Source organism: Lycorma delicatula, chromosome 9 (genome assembly GCF_047948215.1).
Source record: "Lycorma delicatula isolate Av1 chromosome 9, ASM4794821v1, whole genome shotgun sequence".
Taxonomy (NCBI): domain Eukaryota; kingdom Metazoa; phylum Arthropoda; class Insecta; order Hemiptera; family Fulgoridae; genus Lycorma; species Lycorma delicatula.
The window spans coordinates 34,790,194-34,805,888 of NC_134463.1; the positions used below are offsets into that span (position 1 = coordinate 34,790,194).

General features: G+C 27.7%; 1 long non-coding RNA gene and 1 other non-coding gene across 2 annotated transcripts; one reads left to right on the top strand and one right to left on the bottom strand.

The window, feature by feature from the left end:
* Positions 1-6,228: 6,228 nt before the first annotated feature.
* Positions 6,229-11,241, top strand: LOC142329958 (uncharacterized). The gene is made up of 2 exons (XR_012757639.1): positions 6,229-8,611; positions 11,064-11,241. It is a non-coding gene; the product is annotated as an uncharacterized LOC142329958 (long non-coding RNA).
* Positions 10,409-10,481, bottom strand: TRNAV-UAC (transfer RNA valine (anticodon UAC)). The gene has a single exon. It is a non-coding gene; the product is annotated as a tRNA-Val (tRNA).
* Positions 11,242-15,695: the final 4,454 nt, after the last annotated feature.

Below are 15,695 nucleotides of genomic sequence, written 5' to 3' on the forward strand. Positions count from 1 at the left end.
TATTTTTATTAAAATCTAAAATAAACAAAATATTAAATGTAAAATATATACAAATAAAAAACCCAGAAGAATTTGTCTTACTAGAAATTAGATAAATTACAAAATCTATCCTCAAGTAAAACTACCACAAGTTACATTTGATAATACAAAATTCTTATCCCTTTAACAACATATTTTTCTGTTCTCTATTAAAAATCATAAATTTCATTAATTTTCCTCATGCAAGAAACTTTTTATTTATTAAAATTAACATATATATTATTTTTTAAAGAAAAATATATGGCCTAAAGAAATACACTAAGGCTCTATATCCTTCTAAATAAAAATAATAAATAAACCATTAAACCAATACTTTCATTTAACATTTTATACAAAATAGTTAACAAAATTTGTGGTCTCTAAATGACAACTTATTACATTTTTAATCTAAGCACTAAACATCCCACTAGAAGCCACAATGAACTATAAGATATAATACTTAATATTTTTTAATTCTTTTTTTAGACAATTTCATCGTTTTGGACTGCAATTGTTTTATTTAATAAATAAAGACGAACAGTAAAAAGCAATAAAAAATTAAAAAACTTATATTACCTTAAAAGATATATTAAGTTGTTAAATATATCTTACAAAAGAATAAACATAAACAACAAAATATAATAATGTAAGGGGTCCTTAATAAAATATACTGGTTCAGAAAATCTTATTTTTATAATCCTATTATGCATGATGAACATTACCTTCGAAATAGTTTCCTTGGGAAGCCAAGCAACACTTCAAACCGTTGGAACTCTTCTTCATAGCAGTTGGAACTCAGAAACTGGAACATCTTTCAGGTGGTCGGTTACATTTTTTTAAATGTTTTCTATTGTTCTAAAATGGGCTCCTTTGAGGTGTTATTTTAAAGTCAGGAACAGTAAAGCAGGGACTCAAGTCAGATGAATAAGGTAGTTAAGGAACTACAGGAATGTTTTTCTTTGCCAAAAACTCATTAAGTTTGACAAGGTGCATTGTCATGATGCAACATTCAGTCGTCTTTGATGGCTGGTCTCACATGGCCAACTCGTTTCCGCAGTCTTTCAAGAATTTTTCGGTAAAAATATTGATTTACAATATGTCCTGTAGGCAAAAACTCCTTATGGACAATGCCAATATTATCGAAGAAACAAATTAGCATGGTTTTGATTTTCTCATTTTTGTTTTTTTGGGACATGGTGAGTTTGAAGTGTGCCACTCCTTGCTCTAGTGTTTTATTTCTTGGTCGTACTCAAATATCCAAGACTCATCCCCAGTATTAAGATTTTTTAGAAAATCAGGTTCAGTTTTAAATCTTCCAAGAGGATCGCGACACACTTCCACCCTATTTTTTTCCTGTTCAACAATGAGCTATTTTGAGTCCAATTTTGCACAAACCTTTCTTCATGTCAAATTCGTTTGTCAAAATTTGATGGACTGTGGTATGGTTGAAATTAAATTGTTTTGTAACCATTCTGACAGTAAATCGCCGGTCGTACCGTATCAAGTCTCTGATTCACTCAATATTGTCATCACTTTTTGACATTAATTGTCTTCCAGAGTGTGGATCGTTCGCAACTGATTGCCGGACATCTGAAAATGCTTTAAACCACCTAAAAAGTTGGGCTTGTGACAGAGCATCATCTGCATACGCTCTTTTCAATTTTGAAAACGTTTCAGTAGCATTCTCACCAAGTTTAACACAAAACTTGATTGCTCATAAATAGTATCACTCATTTCTGTAATGCACAACAAAAACTCGTTTCACAAAAAATTTATTTACATCTCACATGGCTACAATAGACTAAAAATATTAATAACTAATATAAATCAGCTGCTCATATAGCCATATGTTTACTAGTAGCTTTATAGTGTTACCACTTTGGCTGCCAAAAAAAAACTGGTCTCATTACTTTATTTACAGACCTTGTATTCTTACAACCTGAAGATTCCACAGCACCTAATAATGGTTCAAGGGATCAGGAAGTAATATCCTAAAATTTAAAGTGTGGTGTAAGGGAAATATGTTTCAATGGCTAAAACCAAGTAAATAAACTGATACCTATATCTATAAACTGAGATCTATAGATCACCTAAGTAAAATAATTCTCATTTTGATTTCACATGCTGATGAAATTTATTAGTGATAAAAGACCATCATAACAATCTGTGACATTTAACATTACAAAATAATAATTACAACATTAATTATAAACTAAAATCTTATGACAAAATAATGAAAAAGGACTGAATTTATGATCAGCTCTATGTTGTATTAACTGTTAACAGTTAATGTTGTATTAACTCTTGGAACAATTGTGGGATCCAATTGCCATGATCAATATAGGACAGCAGAATGGCTAAGTAACTTCACATAACATCTTTTTAAAATATACATATTTTTAGAATTAATTTTCTAAGCAAGAAAATTAATTAAACAATTAATATAAACAATCTTAAAAATTGTTGGTAAGTGGAACTTTAATCTATACAATATATATTTATATATTATTATATTCAATTATTATTTATTATTATATATTATATTATTATTATTATATTTTTTTTAAATCTAAATTTTAAAAAATTTTTAAAAAAATTATTAATAAATTCAATTATTAATAATATTACAGTGCAACACACGTAAAATTACTTTATTCGGAAAAATATAATGTTTTACAATGCATAAGTTGGACCAATAAAATTTTTCACTCACAGAGTGTTCCATGAGGTGGATAGACAGCTGTGCACCATGAGTTACATGTGTAGTCTCTTCTGCAACATCATTAACATTTTCTCCAAAATAACTTATTTTTTTTTATTTGATGCTACAAAATAGATTTATTTTAACATTTTGTTGTAATTAGAACGTAATAAATTTATTCTGATATTGTGAAGATAAATTGCATCCCTTATTACTAATGGTTATGCAGTACCTTGAATGTCCCAGTATGTAGCAGCCTGGGGGTACAATTGCTAATAGCTACCAGTGAAGAAATTTTAATGAATCCCCAGCTCCTATAATTACCAAAAGTTAAAATTACTGAGTACAGTTTACTGTTTCCTGTCAGCATTTTAATAACTAGTGACCATACCATTTTTTGCACAAAAAAATTATAATTTATCATATGAGGGTAAGTTAATTATTATTCGCAATGTAGTTATAAATTTTATTGCAATACAAATAGGAAATTTGCATGTTCATCATTTTTCAACATAGTCCCCTTGCATTTCAACGCATTTGGTCCATCGTTGCACAAGCTTCCTGATACCCTCATAAAAGAAGGTTTTCAGTTGACCTGCGAACCAGGAATGCACCGCCTCTTTCACTGTTTACCCTAAATATCTCTTTGAATGGACCAAACAAGTGGTAGTCAGAATGGGCAAGATCAGGACTATACAGAGGATGAGCCAGTACTTCAAAGTTGAGTTTCTGAAGCGTTTCAGCTGTGTGGGCAGCAATATGTGGACGGGCATTGTCGTGCAACAACTCAACACTTTTCGACAGCAGTCCTCGGCATTTGCTTCGAATTGTAGGCTTCAGCTCGACAGTAAGCATCGCACTGTTTATTGTCGTGCCCCTTTCCTCATAATATTCCAGTACTGGGCCTTGTGAGTTCTAAAAAACCGTAAGCATCAGTTTTCCTGCGGACGGTTGGGTCTTGAATTTTTTTTTGCAGGGCGAATTTGGATGTTTCCATTCCATAGTCTACCGTTTACTCTTCAGCTCGTAATGATGGATCGGTGTTTCGTCACCAGTGATGATTCTGTCCAATAAGATATCCCGTTCGTTATCATAGCGATCCAAATGTTTTTGGCAGATGTCCAAGCGCGTTTGTTTATGCAACTGTGTGAGTTGTTTTGGGACCCATCTTGCACAGACTTTATGAAACCCAAGTCTGTTGTGGATGTTTCGTAGGCAGAACCGTGACTAATTTGCAGACGATGTGCCACTTCATCAACAGTTACTCGTCTGTCTAAGAAAACCGTGTCACGTGCACGCTCAATGTTTTCCTCATTTGTGGCGGTAAACGGTAGTGCGGCTCCTTCGTCGTGCGTAACACTTGTGCGACCATTTTTTAATTTTTCAATCCATTCGTAGACATTCCGTTGCGGCAACACACTGTTTTCGTTCTGTACCGAAAGTCTTCGATGAATTTCGGCCCCTGATACACCTTCTGACCACAAAAAACGGATCATTGAACGTTGCTCTTCTTTGGTGCAAATAGAAAGCGGAACAGGCATCGTTAACGGCAGGGCAGCAATAATGAAACTAACCTAGCAGCATCAAACCTCCACAGACATAACAACAATTAAACCACGCATTCGTTATCTACGCAACACGACAATACTACCAAAATAAGCAAAAAATATAACTAAATTGAGGATAATTATTGACATCCTCATACTTTCAATTTCATGTTCTGGATATGACTTTTACTGTCAATTTTAGATTATATTTATTTCTGTGATTACTACCTGCTAAATAATAATGTAGTCAATACTTACCCATCCCAAGGACAATATTTTTTAACCAGTGACCTCTGAGAGTTGGTTTATTATTTTTCACTTTAGTCATTAGTATTTTATGTTCATTTCATAATGTTGTATTTACTCCTAAGACAGTTGATCTGCCGTGAAAAGTTGTAATATATATCATTTTTATATTTTAATTTAGTTCTCTTAAAAGCATGTTATTTTAATTTTCTAGTATGAATCGTTTGAAGTTATGATGGAGGGGCAACACTGGCATTCAGTCATTATGTAGTGTTTATTATAGGTTGTGATACATCACCTAGTTATAAACACTATACTAGAGACAAGAGGAAAACAGCAAGTCTTAGTGGAGTTAGTGATAGACATGTTAGCCATCATGATGTAAAAATTTCAGGTGGGAGCATATTTAAGTAGTTAATGAATATTTATTAGTTAATTGTGTTAAATTTATTTTCGTAACTCATTTGATTACCAGTTTATTTGGAAAAAGTTGGTCTTGGAATTATTTTTTCTTCTTTTTTTTAAAAAATGTTAATTAGTATTTTATACAATAGGGAAAATATAGTTTTTTTAACAAAGAAAATTATGCATTTTTTCATCAGATACTGTACTTTATTTTGACATTTTTTATTTATTTTAATACTAACAAATGATACTGTTGACAATGTTGAATGTACAAAGACTAAGAGGATGCATGTAAGGCAAGGTATAACCCATGGAACTACCATTTGGCATTAAGTTGGGTAATAAAAGATTTATTCAATCATAAGAAATGTCAAATTAAACATGCATACAGATTTTTCTAGTGTAATATTCCAATTTTTTCGAGAGGTATGAGTTTTTGTTTTACAGAAAAACATTAAAAAAAGAAAATTACATCTATATTAATTTGATTCATTACTTCATCGCATCGAATCAGAGAAGTTACGCAGTCAAATACTAACAATTATTATTACTAGCAATACATAAACCCAATCTAAAAGTTTTTTTACTAATTAGAATAAAAATATTTTTTTCCATTAACTACCATAAATCAGAAATTGGAAGAATACATTTCAGGATAAACTAAGAAGCGCTTTTTTTCTCAGAAAATAATGAAAACTAAATAATAGTAAAACCATATATTTTTCATATTAAGTTTTATTTATTACATTAAAAAATTTATAATAATACTAACGGCGCAAATTATTATTTTTTTTGTAATCAATATAGATTACGATGATGCAATTTTCAAAAGTAATATACACACAATTCAATCAAAAAAATATTTATGCATAATATTTCATCATTTATCAATGCACCACAATATTTTCTAGTTACTTTGTCACACATCACACTATAGGGTCACATGACCATAAATAAATGTGATTGGTCGATTTCAAAATGATACCACTAGGATTTTAATATATAAACTCGTTTACTGAACGTTAAAATTATAATACGATTTTTTTGGTAAGTAATTAAAACAATTTATGTATTTCAATAATAATATTGTACTATTATTTTTTTACTAAGTACATTATATGGCAGCAAAATATATATATATATATATATATAAATATGCTGTAAGAATTTTTAGAAATTTTATATTTATATATATATATATATATATATATATATATATATATATAGCCTTTGTTGTATAAATAATAAAACTTATCTTACAAAAAGTTAAATATACTTATTATTGCAAATTAAAACGAATAATATTATTAGTATTTTAGTAATTTTAAATAATTTTATTCATTATAAAAATAAATTTAAATATAAATAAATATTTATACCTACTTTGAATTGGATATAAATTTATTATGTATTTATATTTAATTCATACAAAACTTAAATATTTATACAAAGCAACGTTTTTTAAGTATCAATTATAAAGTAATATAAATGTAGTTAAAATGACCCCCTATCTTGTCAGCCAAAAAAGGGGGGGAAAAAAATATATATATATATAATTTACAGTTATTAACTGTAAATTAATCCTCTTTAGCACTTCACTAAATCAAATTGTTTATAAATTGTATTGCTATTTCTTTTAATCATAAAAAATAATGTGCAAATTTTCTAATTAAATCATTATTATTATTATTATTATATGCATATATACAACATTGAAATTACTTCTTTTTGCTTTTTCAGCGAATATAGTTAGAATATTAAAGGAGAAAATATGGTGATCGTGTCAAAAATGAAGTATCGGAATTTTTGTAAATTTTTACGTTTTAGGATTCACCTAATTCCTCTAGACTAAAAAAACATACGTATGTATTTGCATACGTATTTGGCCGCGCGTGTATGTATGTGAGTGCTTTTGGCCATATATCTCAGCATTTACCGAACCGATTTTCTTCAAATTTGGCTCAATTATTTCTTATTTAATTTTTTTTTAATTCGTTAACGGGGAGGGGATATCACGAAAAAACCATTATTAAAAGGAATTTCAATTTTCTTCAAACATATTATAGAAAACTTTATTAAAGCAAATTTTTTACTTACAATACATATATAAAAATAAGAAAATAAAAGTTTTTAAAAAATCAACCGTCACCTCTTAAAATTAAAATATACTTTTCTGTTTTTTTGCTCTATCTCCCTTCGGTTTAATTTTTTTTTAATTTTGGTAAGTTTATAATCCATATATAAAGCTATAAGAATTGCCTACAATTTTTTTTAAATTATAGACTCTGAACGTAAGCCGGACTCCGTGGTGCGAGTGGTAGTGCCTCAGCCTTTCATCCGGAGGTCCCGGGTTCGAATTCCGGTCAGGCATGGCATTTTAACATACGCTACAAATCATTCATCTCATCCTCTGAAGAAATACCTAACGGTGGATCCTTGAACGTAAAATGCAGAAAAGACTTTTTTAAACATTTTTTTCTTCTTATTTTTTCTTTATTAGCAGGATATTGTACTTTATTCCTAACTGTTATGATTAAATCTACAGACAGCCTCGCTATTAGCATGACAAAACAAATTTCTTCTTTCTTATATTTTTAAAGATTTTTTTTTATCAAAATTAGATTTTTCTTGTAAGTTACATATTATATAGATGAATTCAACTACAGAAAAAATTATAAATAACACTTCTAGCCTGTACGCGGATATAAATTTTTTCATTTTTGATAAAGGAAAATTTACCATTTTTAATTCGGAAGATTATATTAATATTACAGTAAAAGGATATCTTTTTCATAATATACGAATATTAATGATTTATATTGATGTGAAATAAATTTATCTCTTATTCAGTCTAACCGATTTCAAGTTAGGTTTTTGGGTGAACTTACCTTATACTTATTATGAACTCAGCTATATATTACCGTTAAATATTTATAGGAATTTTACTGTTCTTTTGACGAAAAATATGTACTGGAATATTTTATACATTTTTCCCCCACCTAAGTTAAACCCTTGTGCGTGTGGATATACAATGAAAATCTTCTACAGTATGAAAAAATACCATGTCTTGACTGGGTTTCGAACGCGTTCTTACAGATTGAAGTTTGATACATTACCAATCCACCAAGAAAATCAGTGGAAGATTTATTTGTAGAAAAAAATCTTCTGGGGTTATGCAAAGCTGGCTTTATTCTAATCTGTATGCTGAAACTTGTAATTTAACAAAAGAAAAAAATAACAAAAATGAAATAAATACATTTTTTTAACTATTTTTTTTTTTTTTTTTTTTTAATTATTTGCAATATAAAAAATACTTTTTATTTAAAATTATTTTAAGTTATAAATTATGCTAAAAAACTGTTATTGTTTTTTTAATTTTACTGTATTTTCATTGAGATATAATAAACAATGGATTATAAGCCTCGTCAAAAAGTGCCTTTCATCCACAAGATACTTGCTTTGAATCCTGGTGAAGTTTGATATTTTTCATTCGTCAAAAGTCATTTCTCTTCAAAAAAAAAATTGTACTAAGTAATCTGTAATTTACTTGTAAAATCTGGTGTAAATTAATAAATACAAATTATTATTTTTTTTTCAATTTTCTCAGATTACGACAGTAGCAACTACAAACTCAAAACTCAACAATGGGCAAGGAAAGAAACTGCATCAACATCGCCGTTGTTGGCTCACTCTGGTAAGTTTATCGTTATAAACATTTATTTACTTTTTTTCTTTTTTTTTTAATTGAAAACTTCTTTATGCGCGTTGTATCAGAATTTTTTGTACATACCAATTACATGGGAACATGGGAAAAAAAATCGCTGACTCTTAATCAAAATCTGTAACGTAAAGCAAGACAATAAGCATATTTATATATATATATATATGAAAGAGAAAAAGGCATAGAACGAGAATATATATACGCACATATGGGTGTATAGTATAATATGAAGTAGCAGAGGATGGGAAGTGAGAGAAAAAACTGCCGGTGATTCACCCTCTCTATCGTTCTCTTTCTCTCTTTCAGTGTACATGCCCATACACACGCGTGTACGTATAGATTAGTATTGGGTAAAGATAGACTGTGAATTATAGTTAGCCGTACCACGTTGCTTCTCGGTTGTGCTCTTGTATACATATATACATTGAAATGTTTGTTTATTAAACGTCAAAAGTATTTATATGAAATATTTCAATACGTACTCGTAACAATATAAAAATAATAATTGTTTAAATTCAATGTAAGTGTAACATATTATAATACTTGTGAAGAATACTGAATAAAAAAGTGAATACATCAAAAATGTATTTCATGTTTATATTTTATATAAACATTTTTATTTTTATTAACATGTAAATATTTTGTTATTGTTACCAATAATTAATAAATTAAATTATTTAAATTGTTTTGTTAATATTTTTCAATTCATTATACAATCATTTAAATATATGTTTTAATAACATTAGCACAAGTTAGAAATAGTAATATAATCAAATATAATTATAAACCACTATCGGTATTCATTATTTGAAGTTTTCACTTCGGTCGGCCAGTCCCGCGACTGCCATTTTTTTAATATAGGTTTCCTTCGTTTTTTTTATTTATTTATTTTTTTTTTATTTAAATATATATATATATATATATATATATATATATATATATATATATGAGTATTACATAAGTAAATATTAAAAAATAACAATTTTTTTTTATTCCTAATTTAATTGTTATATTTAGTTTATATAAAATAATAAACAAATATCTTAAAATTATTTTAAAAAATCATTTAATCTTTAAAAGTTTTTAATTCAGCAAAGAATTCTCTCTAAAAACAAGTATTTGAAAAAAATGTTTAAATCTAAATTGTATAAAGACAAATATTTTAATAGACCATGCATACTGTTTTTTATTCAAGACCTATTTTGAAGAATAATTATTAATATTATACGTAACAAAGCCTAAATCTTCTTTAAGAATTGTATTATACAATAAGTATACATTTTTTAGTATTTATTATATAAGTATTTATTAAGTAGTATTTCTTCAATAAATTATGTAGTAAATAAGTTAGAATGAATTATCGTAAACAATTTTTTTTCCAAACCGACCGGGTTGGTCTAGTGGTGAACGCGTCTTCGGAAATCAGCTGATTTCGAAGTCGAGAGTTTTAACGTTCAAATTCTAGTAAAGGCACTTACTTTCATACGGATTTGAATACTATATTGTGGATACCAGTTTTTTTTGGTGGTTGGGTTTCAATTAACCACACATCTCAGAAATGGTCAACCTGAGACTGTACAAGACTAGAATAGTCTAAGGGAAGTATTCCCTTACACTCTCATACATGTCATCCTCTGAAGGATTCCCGGAGGCTAAACAGGATTTTTTTTTTTCAATAAAATGCAAATATTTTTATTGCCTGTAAAAAATTTTAATTAATACAATTATAAGAAATAAAAAATATTTATTATAAAGAAGAAAAAAATTAAGTGATTCCGGCCAGGATCGAACTGGCGACCTTCTGCGTGTAAAGCAGATGTGATAACCACTACACCACGGAACCTGCCTTACGCTCCTTTATGTTTATCTTTATACACGCTTAAAATAATGTAAATAAAAACAGTTAATTCATCTATTTATAACAAAAATCATATTTTTTGCAAATATAATATATATTTAATTGTCATAGATAAGAAAATTTGGTTATAAGTTAGAGTTCATTTACAAATATGAATTTAGCAAAGTTATTCGATTGAATATATATATTTTTTTTAAATTATTTAAAGGTCAATTCAACAAAATGATTATTATCAATTAAATTTAATTGATTTAAATAATTTATAGTTAGATATTCTTGAATTAATGAAGATTTCATTCACCCTTAGATCTTAAAACTTCGGCATCTACAAAAAAGTGAAAAGTGCATCTACAAACAATTTTTTTTCTGCATTCTACTGTTTTACTAATTTTCAGACTAGAAATTTACTATATTTTTTGAGGAGTAATGACAACAGCAGACAAAGTAACATATAAAGTTTTCTTCCACTTAATACTTTTATGGACTAAAGTAATTTTTATTTAATTATATAATGATATATACATAAATATTTTATATCTATTTAATAATTTCTTGTTTTTCTTACAGAATAATATGGGTTAAAATAATGAAGCGTTAAAACTGGACTAAGATGATTTTTGGACATCTGAATGAACCGCCTCAACGATTAAAAAAAAAAAAAAAAAATGAAATATACTTCACTGTATAAGTAAATTCACATAATTTTTGGCAATAAACTTAAAAATTTTACAGGTTACCATATCAATTCTTGTGTTATTATTATTTTAATTAAATATTAACCTCAAATTTTATTCCTTAAAAAGATATATCCACATAAAAAATGTGTGTGTGTGATTATTCGCTTTTTCAGGACGCTATTCTCTATGTCGTTTCAAATGTTGAGAAACCATTAGCTTTACATAAGACTAATCTAACAACTGTAGACTTATTAAAATCAAAAAGTTAAACAAATAATTATTCCAATTTTAAACAATTGAAGTAGATTATCTCTAAGCCTACCAAATTGGTTTCTCATTACCAAACTAGTTTCTCAAAACTAACTAACTTCTTTGTACTTTTTATAAACTTTTATTAACAAAAAACTTTCCAAAATATATAGAAATATAAAAGAAGAATATTACCATTACTAGCTGTTAAATCTACTGAAAAACAAAATTATGATTTTGTATTACAGCAAGAATATGCAAAAAAATTAAATAAAGTAAAAAATATACATGTGGATTTCTATTACAAACAAACATTATCATTAATAACTGTGAAAATATTAATAAGCATAAATAAAAATACAAAGATAAAAGTAATAAATAAACAATAACCAAACCGTAAAAAAATTTTAAAACCTGCTCTTAGTGTTTATAAAATGAAACGTAAAGAAAATGGATAAATAAATGATAAAACCTTGCTATTATCGATCCTAGCTAAAATAAAAAACCTTATCAAAAAAAATTACAATGAAATTGTAAACCGTACGGTAGAGTCTCGCAGATATCATTTCTTCCATCCCACCGGCTTGGTCTAGTGGTGAACGTGTCTTCCCAAATCAGCTGATTGGAAGTAGAGAGTTCCAGCGTTCAAGTCCTAGTAAATTTAGTTATTTTTACACGGATTTGAATACTAGATCGTGGATACCGGTGTTCTTTGGTGGTTGGGTTTCAATTAACCACACAACTCAGAAATTGTCGAACTGAGACTGTACAAGACCTACACTTCATACATATCATACTCATTCATTCTCTGAAGTATTATCTGAAAGGTAATTACCGAAAAAAGGTATAAACGGAAAAAAGAAAAGATATCATTTCTTCCGCTCAAAAAAAAAAATTTCTGAAATATAAATAAAACTAAAATAATATTAACAATTAACGAAATCCACTTTACCAGCACATTGGTATGAATTCCCATATCTTTCGTCTTACTTGAAAGCCATCATCAGGAGATAAAATTACTGTATTAAAGTAAAAAATTTAAAAGTACAGTTAAATTGTAAACAATCTTGACTGTCCGGTTCTACCAGTCGTACTAGCCTACCGATATACTCCAGTATACTGGTCCTACCAGTATACTATTTGAGTATACTGGTAGGAACGGACAGACATAATTGTTTTACATTTTAACTATGATCTTTAACATTTTTGACTTTAATGCAATAATTTTACTTCCTGATGATGGCTTTCAAATAAGCTGAAAGATCTTGAGTTCATATCAATGTGCCGGTAAAGTGGATTTCATTACTTGTTGTTAATATTATGTATTTAACATTTCAGCGGTACCATGTTCGAGAAATTAATAAATAAAAAATTTTTAACAAAATACCTACATCAGAAAAAGAAAAAACACTACATTTCTATTATCAAAATTTCTTATTAATTTAGAATTTTGTTTAAAAAAAATACATGTTAAATATATGAAATAGAAAACAGATGTACAATATTAGATAATAAACAATGTTTAAGCGTTCCATACAATAAGCAAAAAAATAGAAAAATTCGTTACAATACTCTTGCCGGCCCGATTTCAATTATTAAACAACAAATAATCATAAGAATTGTATTATTTCTCTAAATGTGATATACTACATAATGGGGATAGGGATATATTACAAATGTATTTAATTTTTTTATGGTTAAACAAATTTTCAGTACGAATTAAAATTATGATCGACAAATATAAAATAAGTTGCATGCATACTGCTTTTAACTGTAATTCGTTGGTGATTTATATAATCAACGCCCAGAACTATTAAAGAAAAGAAAAAAAACTACAAAGCAAAAACTAATGAAGAAAAGTGGATGAAAATCTGTATTTGTATACGTTCCTCTGGTGTAAGTGAATTCTAAGAAAAGAATTTTTGAAATTCCGGATATAAAGAGTTAAAATGGAGTACAATGAAATTTACTATTTTTTTAATCCCTCGATAACAAATCAAGATATCAGCTTAATCTTTGGTAGTTGCAACTTCATGTGAATTTCTAAAAACTAATTTCTACATTTTTTTTTTAAATTCTGAGTTCAAAGGATAAAAATGGATTTTTGAATTTTGTTTGAAACCAGGCTATTTTATTTATTTATTATTTTAATTTCTCGGTAACAAATGTACGGCGCGGCGGCTCAACTAACAAGTGTCACTGTCCGTTTTACTGTATATGGGACGATACTAACTGTAACTGTCTCCGATTATTTGATTAAAAAGTATAAAATAAAAGAATCTTATGTGGACACCACATGACTTCCTTGTACGCCTATTAAATTACATATACACATTTTTAAAAGTACATAAAATTTTATTTTCATGTATATATTTTTTTTTATTGTTATTATTGAATTATTATTTATTGTAAAGATTTTTCTACAATCAGAGGTTAATAATTATTAATAAACCAATGTATTTAAATTAATTAAAATTTTATTTGGTTATAACTCTGGAACCAATGAAAATTGGTTCACTTATGATATATCGTTGAAAAGCTCTCAATGAGGGCTTATTACTACAGTTAAGAAAAAGTCCAAAATCCAAATTCATTTGGATTTTGGTCTTTTTTTGGACATTTTTAGTTCAGTCGATTGCAATCAAAAGGGGAGGTGCACAACTAGATGTAACAGTCCTAAATCCAAAATTTCAAATTTTTAGGATAATCGTTTTTGAGTTATGCGAGATACAGACGTCACAACGAAACTAGTCAAAATGAATTCAAGGATGGTCAAAATGGATATTTCCGTTGAAATCTGAAAACCGAAATTTTTCGCAATCACAATACTTCCTTTACTTCGTATAAAGAAGTAAAAATGACCGTGACAGGAGACGCAAGTAACCGCATAGCGCGGGCAAAGCCGCGCTGGGGATGTTATCGACTTGATTTGTGGAATTTGTAGAATCGAATTGTTGAGGAATTAATTTTTGTACTCATGTTCAAATTCTATTATATATTTCGTGACTGAAGTCGCGACGGCAAATACTAGTTGTCTACAAAAATGTATAATTTTATTGTAATAATTTAACGATAATTAAAAAATTAGGTCATGAACATTAGTTTATCTCATAATTAGTTTGAGTTAATTAAAACACAATGATAGTATTATAAAAATAATAAATAGCTACTTTTTTAAAACATATATTGTTTCCTTACAAACAATAGCGTTTAAAATTCCAAAGATAATTAACTTATATTTGAATAGGTTTTAAAATTATGTTAAAAATAAATAATTTATTACTATTGATTAATAATTTTAATTAATTCAAACAAAGCATAGATTTAAATTAAATTAAAAATTTGTGAACCTTTTTACTTAAATTACTCAAAATAATTGCTTCGACAAACCTTTATTATCCAAATATAAAATAACAACCTTTTCCAATAAAATGTATAAACTACAGCTAAAACCACCTAATTAATAAGATTTTAAGAGAATATTACTATTCAACATAAAATTTGGAACTGAAAAGGGAGTAGGTGTTCTATATGGTATATTTTATACTGAATCTGAATATATAATCCAAAACAACTCATCATTTACATCCTTATGTTACAACCCCTTAAATTTATTTTTTCCATCATTCATGGAACAAACAATACAAATAAATTGAATGTCTGTATGTTTGCTTATTCACATCTGATTTATGATGCATGCTGTAGACCTATATTTTTTGGTACATAACCATCGAATGATACATTTAATATCAAGCCAGACATGTACAAACATATCAGCGACCCAAGTAATGGGCGAGTAATTCAACATAATGAATTTTTCTTCAGTATGAGTTCAGCTGTTGGTATGATTTGCTGTGTTCTTTATTTGTGGTAGTGGTTTTATCATACACGTATTATAAAGATTGTTTCATAAGTGATGCCATAAATTTAGTGAAAGGTTTTTATGACAGAACAACTTTTTGTATGATTTTATTGAGCAACAAGATTTGCTAAGTCTGTCTGAGTGTGTGTGTGTGTGTGTGTTTCACACTGCTTTTTATTGCAGTCCATGGTGAAACAATTTTATGAAGTACTTTAAGTAATTAAGTATCTATAAATTAAAACTTAATTATTTTTATAATTAAGTAAGTATTTTTGTAATGTTTCAGTTTATTTTCATTAATTAATCATTTTGAATTTTACAATGAATAAAAATCAGGCTTGTAAAAATTCTTCAAATATTTTTTTGTTACATTTGCGGAGAATTCACCACGAAAAGTCAACGAAAACCTGT